The 9,268-nt window shown below is 40.6% G+C and overlaps 1 protein-coding gene across 1 annotated transcript in view; it reads left to right on the top strand.

Annotated features, from left to right (window-relative positions):
• The window catches only part of LOC119408657 (phosphatidylinositol-binding clathrin assembly protein), a 211,315-nt gene that overhangs the window by 1,149 nt on the left and 200,898 nt on the right, over window positions 1–9,268 (top strand). The window lies entirely within an intron of this gene.

Below are 9,268 nucleotides of genomic sequence, written 5' to 3'. Positions count from 1 at the left end.
GGAGGGAGGGAGGGAGGGAGGGAGGGAGGGAGGGAGGGAGGGTGGATGGATGGATGGATGGATGGATGGGTGGGTGGATGGATGGATGGATGGGTGGATGGATGGATGGATGGATGGAAAAAATAACAAGTAGCCACTTGTGTGAAACATTTAACCAATATACGAAGTCTTAAAACCTATAAGGAAGAACGGCTACCGTTATAAACATTCTGCAAATTATATTTAATAAAGCCAACTTTAAACTTTACTCTTACCATCAAACTCTTGTTTTTCCTGTTTTAACAGAAAAATTAAAGATCTGTACAATAGATAAAGCATCTTTGCAAGAACAGTTGGAAGCAAAAAAAGCAGCTGTCCTCACTTGAGTCAGAATTCGCCTATCAGCAATTTGAAATCCTTATAATTTTCATTTGACAAGAGATGCACTGATCATACTCCGTTTTAGATTCCTGGCCATTAAGGACATGGCCAACCCCATCTAAAACTTGGAAAACTAAAGAACTGGACTTATATTGTAAAGACATAAGGCTTCCCATCCCTTCTAGAGTTTTCTCAATTGAAAACTGGAGAGTGTGGAGTTCCTAAATTTAAATTGCACGAGATGTTGTTTATGAAGACAAATTCACATGCAGATTAAAACTCACTACACCTACCAAAGGAGAGTCATTGTGGTCTTCATTAACTTGGCTGATAGAGAGATACTTTGGTCACATGTACTGCTTCCTTTTCTTTCAGTTGTTCCCGCTTAAGGGGTCACACCACAGCAAGTCATCCTCATCCATCTCACTCTGTCCTCTGCATCCTCTGTCCTCACTCCAACTACCTCCATGTCCTCTCTAACTGCATCCATAGATCTCCTCTTTGTCTTGTTCCTGGCAGCTGCATTTCTAACATCCTTCTACCAGTATACCCACTGTTCCTCCTCTGGACACGTCTAATCCATCTCAGTCTGGCCTCCCTAACTTTATCTCCCAGTTGTTCAACCTGTGCTGTTCCTCTGATGATCTCATTCCTAATCTTATCCATCTTGGTCACACCTAAGAAGAACCTCAACATCTTCATTTATGCCACTTCCAGTTCTTTCTCCTGTCTTTTGGTCAGTGCCACTGTCACCAAACCATACAGCAGAGCTGGTCCCACCACTGTCCTGTAAACCATTCTGACTTTTGTAGACGACCTTTTCTCCATCCACTCCATCCTGCCTGGCCTCTCTTCTTCACATCTTTACCACACTTCCCATTTTCTGGGGCAGTGGACCCTTGATACTCGACGTCCTGCAGCTTTGTGACCCCTGCTCCGTTGCCTCATTGTTCCACCTGCCTCTCTATCATTCACACACATGCCTTGTTTCTATTCTATAAGTTGTCTGTCTAAAACAGGTCCCTCTTGAAAAGGAGTCCTTGTGACTCACCAAGACTAACCTGTATAAATATTTATACACTTTGGTGTATAAATAAATGTTAAATCAAAGTTCTTTCAAGTGCATACCTCCACCTCTCCATGTTCTCTTCCACCTGTTCTCACCACAGAGCACAATGTCATCTGCAAATATTGTCCACTTTGGTCACATGCATGAAAGTGTGAATTAGAGGGACAGTTTCCAATGTTTTAGAGCCAGTTTACACATGAACAATCTCTAGAAACAGTGTTTTTTCAGTGATGATTGCTTGATTTGATGAATCTGCTGTAGTTTCCATGCCAGGTGAAAAGTTGGCCCTGTAATATTTATATTTCAACAACATGCGCATGTGCGCAGAGTTTTCAGTCTTTAGCATGGAAACGGTTCCATTCAAAATGGTGGATACACCAACATTCATTTAGACCAAGGATGAGGCTGGGTTGATGTGCCATCCCCCATCAATACTGTTGTTCATCTACTTTTGTGATTTTAAACAGATACAGGTTTTTTCTAAAAACTTTCAGTCTTACTCCTGGATTCAAAAAGCTTCTGTAGCAGAAAAAAATGACAGCTGTTGTGTACACAAACAGCTAAAACAACAGAAATGCTATGGTTTCACTCAAAATTAGCATTGCATAAACAGACCTTTCAAAAGCAAACGGTGTATCTTGGTGCAGTAAAGAATAGAGAGAAATTTGTTTATGATCTTATGTTTGTGTGTGACCAACCCTACCCCCTCTTCATCTTGGTGAAATCCACAGCCACCAGTCGATAAGACATGGCCTTTTCATTTAGGTAGCGACTGTATCGTCTGATGAAGGTGGACATATCATAACCTGAAGGAGGGATTGAGAAAAAAAACATTCAGAAGGTGAAAAACTGATTGTGCTGTAGAAAAGTGCAGCAAATGAGCTACATTTGTTTCGTTTGTAGATTTGATTCATAAATACTTAATTTTAATAATCTGAACCCTCTAATTTCCTGTAAAGCATATATTTATATACATCATCTGGATCTTCAAAAAAAACAAAAAAACAACATTATTTACCTTGCAGGGCTCCCTTATCCAAGAAGTTGTTCAGATTAAACAGTGTGTTTCTGGAGGCCAGGTACTGGATGAAACGCTGAGATAAATGGAGAGAAGTGGAAAAAAAAAAGGTTCAATCAAATGAACTTTTAAAGATTGTTGAACTAAAATTAATTCAGATCAGCTTCATTTTCATAAACTGACTAGCTTAACAGACTGTTCAACCATTGAGCCATCCAGTGTTTAATGTTCCCATCACTTATAACTGGTTCTTCACTTAATGCTTGTTACAGGTTGTACAAATAAAGGTTTATAATTAGGTGGCTTCAAACTGGTAAACTCTGCAAACATATAAGCAACATTATTGGACTGTAAAGACCTTGTGCTAATTAGAGGAAGTGTTTTTGTACAAAAAGTGGAAAGGGTAAGGAAAACTTTGTAATTCCTTTAACATAAACAAACCGATTTAAAAGTCGTTTTATGTTTATTCTGTTTGATTCGCAGTCAAAGAGAAACAACGCTCAGTTGTGGAGATGACACGAAAGTCTAAAGTCTGACTAATGAGCTGGCCCAGATACTGGTGAGTTGGACTGAAAGGTCTGGTGAGGTAAGAAGGGGGAGTGTGGGGTTTAACAATTCTTTAACAGCAATGTTTTAATTTGGAACCTAAAAAAAAAAACTCTTACTTGGAGTGAGAGCTTGTTCTTTTTAGGTCAAGAGGCGAGGAAACAAGTTCAGAGGTCTGTACCCATTTATAAAAACGGGGGAACAGTTCACTGATCAGGCGCCTCTATCAAGTGCACTTCTTCTTCGATCACCTTTTCTCTCCCGTCATCAAGACGCTAACGACACAAATGCTTTAGTATTCCAGTCGATCGGCTGTGGGCATCAAGTGCAGAGCGTTTTTTTTTTGTTTTGCCAAGAATTGTTGGCATGCAGAGTGGGAATGTGAGGCACTTGGACTCTAACAGGCTATGATTTATTGCAGTCCAAGCAGTCCTTTGCAACAATGACACTCTGCACTTTAATATCACAATGACGAGAACATTTCAACACTGTGAGCAGCTGAAATTTAAAGTACTGTTGTAAAGTCAACAAAAGTTGCAGACTTGGTCTAAGCTCTGCCTCTGAGGATGTGAACTTCATTTCTTGAGAACATATTTGCTACCTCATGTGTCTGACTCGCAGAGTGAAATGGAATATGTCCTGGCCATCATCCATTTCTTTGGAAATTCAGGCCTCTAGCTTCCAAAAACCATGTGAATGTTAAGGCCCATTCTCTTTTGCCCATTTGCCAATTTCAAATATGGCAGAGGACCAGCTCTGACTGACTGGTTGGAGAACTTAGAGTGTGCACGTGCTGATGTGTGTGTGAGCACACATATGCTTGCGGGCATGTATGTTGGAATCAGCTGTACAGACTGTTCCAAGGCCTCTGGGACTGTTTAAAAAAGCAGAAAAAAAATGTGATTTGATTCTACTCCTTTTTCTGCGTTTATGCACAAACTGTAAAGGGAAAATATTTCATTAGACACCACCCTCAGAGTTTTAATACAAAAATGAAGAAAGTCACTGTTAAGCCCCTTTTCCATAGCTTCTCTTCCGCACGACTCGACTCAACGGCTTTTTCCACTAGCAATTTTTCGTGGAACTGGACCCATTTCTTTGGGGTACCAAGTGAGCTGAGCCAGCACCCAAATGTGACGTCAGAACACTGTCAGTCACCGATTGGTCAGGGGGCGGAGTCACTGGATCTTTGAGAAACTTTTCAAAACAATCGATTTGCCATTTGCAATTACTCGAGCTTGGAGCAGCAGCTGGATCTATTTTTAAGATTTTAAGAACAATAATGACAACAACGTGGTCTAATGTTGAAGTCCAGGCGTTTTTGCGTTTGGTGACTGATGACAAAATTCAAAGCGAGCGAGTCACCGCGGAGGATCAAACGAGCTACCGACCCGTTGAAGGCCGGGGTCCGGACCTCGGCCTCTAGTGCTCATAAAGCCCGGACTCCGAGCCGTGGCAGACCGGCAGGGATCGGGGATGGAGGGTGGAAACATTTTTAACAACATTTTATGTATAAAAAAAATAGATTTTTTTTTTTAATCAGTGAAGATTAAAAATAAATAAACGGTGCAGGCTTTATCATGAAATCCTGTTTTCACTTTAATGACTTTATTAAATAATCTGTTACTTAAAGTTAACTCAGCAGAAAAATCATTAAAAGACAAAAAATTATTGGATCTCTCAGGAATATTTCCCTCAAACTTGTTTAAAGAAGAGTTACGGCTAGTTCAACTTTATTCTAATCCACAGATGTACAAATCATAAAACAAGAATTAAACTTTAAATCAAAGCTAAAATAAAATATTCTGTATACAAGAAACAAAACCACATGCGTGTTTTAGCATCAGAGTTCATGCTCAATAATACAGGTCAAAAAATCTAACAAAGTTCAGTCAGGTCATCAGGGCGGTTTCTTTTTTAGTTGAGACATTTCGTCAATCATCCAAAGGACTTCATTAGTCCGAGGAGCCATAACAAACTCAGTCCCATGAGTGGCTTGCTCGCATAGCGAGCCAACCAGTTTGCTGGTGATAAGATGGTTTCTGGGGCCCTCTCCCCCGTCTACTCCTCTGAGGAGGAGTTTTGTCCTGATATGAAAGACAAAACGTCTCAACAAAAGAAATGGTTCAGATGACCTGACTGAACTTTGTTGGATTTTTTTATCTGGATTATTGAGCACGAACTTTGATGTTTTGAACCACTTTGGCTATGACTGCCTCAGAGTAGACAGGAGAGAGGGTGGGCCACAGAAACCATCTTATCACCAGCAAACTGGTCGAGCCACTATGTGAGTAAGTCACTTATGGGACCGAGTTTTTTGTGGCTCCTCGAACTGATGAAGTTCTTTGGATGAAGGATGAAACATCTCACCAAAAAATAAGTGTTTTACTTATCTGTGAACAAAAACGGAGTGAGGTACAATTTTAAATTACTCCAACACAAAACTTTGGTTTGGAATCTTAAATACATAAACCCATCTCTGAAACAGGAAGCCTCAGGGATTCTGGATTATTAATCCAGACTATAAACCAAAGTTGTGGATTTATCAAAAACTGGTATAAATCAGCTCAAGGACCACGGCTGAAAACAGAATAAATGGCATGTTTAATGATTGCATCATGAAGTGATTCTATACAAGTTTAAATGGCCCAATATAAATATTAAAATGAGGGTTTTGTTCTTTTTGTTTCAACACTAAGATGTGATTTGTGCATCATTTAGAAATAATGTAGCAATTTGTACATTATTTACGATAAACACAAATTTACGTTTTCAATCAGGAACCAACATAAATTGAACCGTTTATTTATTTAGCTCTGCCGACAGGCTGCCTCTGGTTATTTGTTCAAGAAGCACCGATATATCTCAGTAGCTGTTTTCCAGCTTTTATGAAGCCTTGAATGTTCTTTAATTTTTATTATTTAAGTAATTTATACTCATTATGCCATCCCATGTCCAAAACAGAAACGCTGCAAAGCAGAAGACTTTCTTAGGGTTGTTTTTTCTGCTTTCACATAATTAGCAAATGTCAAGGTGCTCAGATGGTTAGTAGTAATGGAAAACAAACATCCCACCTGTTAAATCTTAACATGTTTTGAGAGCAGGTTGCCTTGGTGATGATGGTATTTACTTTGCTAAAATCACGTCTTTAAAGAGCTTCCCAAAACCACTTACATGTTCATGGATCGGATCTTGTTGCTTGTAAAATGACTCAATTTGTTGTTTTATTGAAATTGTCGAACAGATTCAGCTTTACAACTCGGTGCAACATCTGCTAATGTACTTGGACTATCAGAGAGAAACACTTGAGTTTGTATAATGAGTTCGGCGCTGCGCTCGTGTCAAAATGAACCCAGTTTGAGGATGTAGCTGATAAAGAGAAATAAATTATGGACATTGCAAGCTTTCATTTTCTGCTTCTTCTAGTGTGCAGTCTGGCAGCGCGCACAAAGGCAGGAGGCAGAGGAAAGCCACGCAAAATATGTGGATGGAGTTAAAAAGGTGAAAATCTATAAAGGAGGGCACGGAGATGGGGGTGAGAGAGAAACACGCTGAGCCTCATATTATTCAGCAAAGAATAAGACTGCATGCTTCTGAGAAGGGATTCGGATTTTTGAAGGAAGGTCTGAGTATAGGGAGGTCTAAGTAAGAGACAAAAACCAGATGTACGGAGTTCTGACGTTGGGGTGGGGGGTTGCACAGGGAGGGAGGGGAAGAACCAGATCAACACAGCTTGTAAAAGTATTCATGACCGTATATTGGAGAATAACCTCATGCATTATTGAGGCACCAAGACACCACCTCTCCAACTTTCAACTGGAACTATATGTACAGCAGAGGAACCAGCATCTCCTCCCACTGCACACACTCTCCATTGCTTCACCAGATCTCCTGGTTGCCATAGCAACCAAACATCAATGCCTAGTAGTCAAAGGTTAAGGCGAAGAGATGCCAAAGCTGGACCAAAGTACTGACGGTGTACTAAACGTTTCCGAAGTAACACATTTATAACTGAATTTTCTGTCAGGTCATCTGGACAGTTTCTTTTTTTTTTTGCTGAAACGTTTCACCTTCCATCCGGAAGCCTTCTGGATGGAAGGTGAAACATTTTAGCAAAAAAAAAAAAACTGTCCAGATGACCTGACAGAAAATTGTTAGATTGCATACCTGGATTATTGAGCATGGACTTTTTTTTTTTTTAATAAGTGAAGTTTTAGATTTCCGTTTCTGTAGCGTATTACAAACCAAAGGCAAAGTTAAGGAACCGCCATTCTTGAAGGATGTTCTGTTGTTTGGTTTTATATTTAAAAAATACAATAAAATCACAAACAAGCCACAATACTATTTTGTATTCTAAATTCCATCATTCTGGCATTACGAACAAATTAAAAAAAAAAGTATTTTTTCCCTCAAATCATGTAGAGAATTATGAAATCACGATCATCACTGTTCTATGCGTATTTGTTCCCACAGATGAAAATTATAGACACTCCTGATCTTGGCTCAATATGTGCATGGAGCCCACCTGTAAACAGAAGTAATTTCTTCCAGTCCGATCTCTCCACCAACATAAACGAGACCAAAGAGCTGTCAAAGAATGTCAGGGGCGAGATAGATCTCCACAATGATAGAATGGGCTATCAGACCATCAGCAAGAAGATTGGTGTGAAAATGGCAACAATTGGTGTGATTATTTGGAAATGGAAAAAATAAAATGTGACCAAAATTGCCTTTGGTCTGGAGTTTAATGCAAGATGCTGCCTCAAGGTGAGGATGAAATAATAAGACCGAAAAAAAAAAGAGAGATCAGCCTGAAAATACACAAGGAGAGCCATACAATGGACTCCTGCTCAAAGAGACACATGGTCAAGTTTGCCAGTGACGTAAAAAAGATGGAACGTTCGGACGCTGCAAGACGTCGTTTCATTACATGATATCAATGGAGTTCTTGGCAGTGACTGTGGCTCCAACTGCCTTCAGGTAAATAACAGAATAACTTCAACAGAATCACAATTTTCCTCAAATCTAACAAAGTTAAGTCAGGTTCTCTAGACGGATTCTTCTTGTTGAAACGTTTCAGCTTTGACTTTTATCCAAAATACTTTTTCAGTCAGAGTCTAAAAGACGAAACGCTTCAACAAGAAGAATCCATCCAGAGGACCTGACTTTACTTTGGTAGATTTTTCTACCTGGGTTATTGAGCACGAATCAGGAAATTTTCTTCAAGAATAAAAACAAATCAGCAGTTATAAAAGCGGCACCGCAATGTCCTCTGTCACTGAGGGGTCTGAATAGTGAATGTTTGTAGTTTTTGACATGAGTGTTTTCTGAACTGAAATTGAACAGGGAAAAAAGGTTAAATTGTGTCATCTGGACCAGTTTCTTTAAGTAAGAAATGTTTCGTCTCCCATCTGGAAAACTTCCTCAATCTACGGTAGAGCTGTCATTTCTAAACTGGGCCCGAAGCCCAGCCCGACCCGATCCGAATTTGGGGCGGGCCGGGCCATGATACTGTGCTGGATGGGCGGGCCGAGTCGGTGTCGGACTTTTGATTGTGTCAATGGACCAGCCGCGATCCAATTATATGACAACATGGCTTGCCATACCTTCACTAGCTGCACGTGGTCATTTCACAGTGAGCTGACCGGCCTTGAAAAAGGTCAAATAAAGTTGAGTTAAGCTTCAGATGGGACTGTACTGCCAGGCAGCGATCCATCACCCAAACGGACGTTCATTCAGCCGCTGCACTCAGTGGACGCACGCAGCCAACGATCCAAACAGGTGAGATCCCAAAGCAGACATGTCAGAGCAGTGTCAGTGTCTGAATAATGCAGAATGCAGGCAGAAGCAGGGTTTTAATGTTCTTTGACAGCCATGAAAGGACAAGCACTCCCTCAGCTCCAATCTTCTGCCCCTTTTATTCAGTTGCGCATCATCGTGGTAAAGTTAGTTTTATGTTGGACGTTGGACATTCGAGCTCCGTGGCTTCAGTGGTGTGTTCCTCTCGTTCGATCCGATGCAGGCAGTTTGATTTTAGTCAGCCGAACTCTAATAAGAGGAACACACCGCTGAAGCCACGGAGCTCGAATGTCCAACGTCCAACAACAAACTAACTTCACCGCGGTCCGCACATCCACCGACAGTTAACTATATTAAAAATGTTAGGGGTTGTTTTCAGGTTCGGACCTGTAATTACTGTTAATTCGTCAGGTCGGGTGGGGTTTGGAAATGATGGCTACGTGCTGGGGCTGGGGCGGATCTGATTTTTTGGGCCC

Source organism: Nematolebias whitei, chromosome 1 (genome assembly GCF_014905685.2).
Source record: "Nematolebias whitei isolate Nwh7 chromosome 1, NemWhi1, whole genome shotgun sequence".
In the NCBI taxonomy this organism is placed as follows: domain Eukaryota; kingdom Metazoa; phylum Chordata; class Actinopteri; order Cyprinodontiformes; family Rivulidae; genus Nematolebias; species Nematolebias whitei.
The sequence above is the reverse complement of the archived record's forward strand: the minus strand, read 5'-3'. Positions and strand labels throughout refer to the sequence as shown.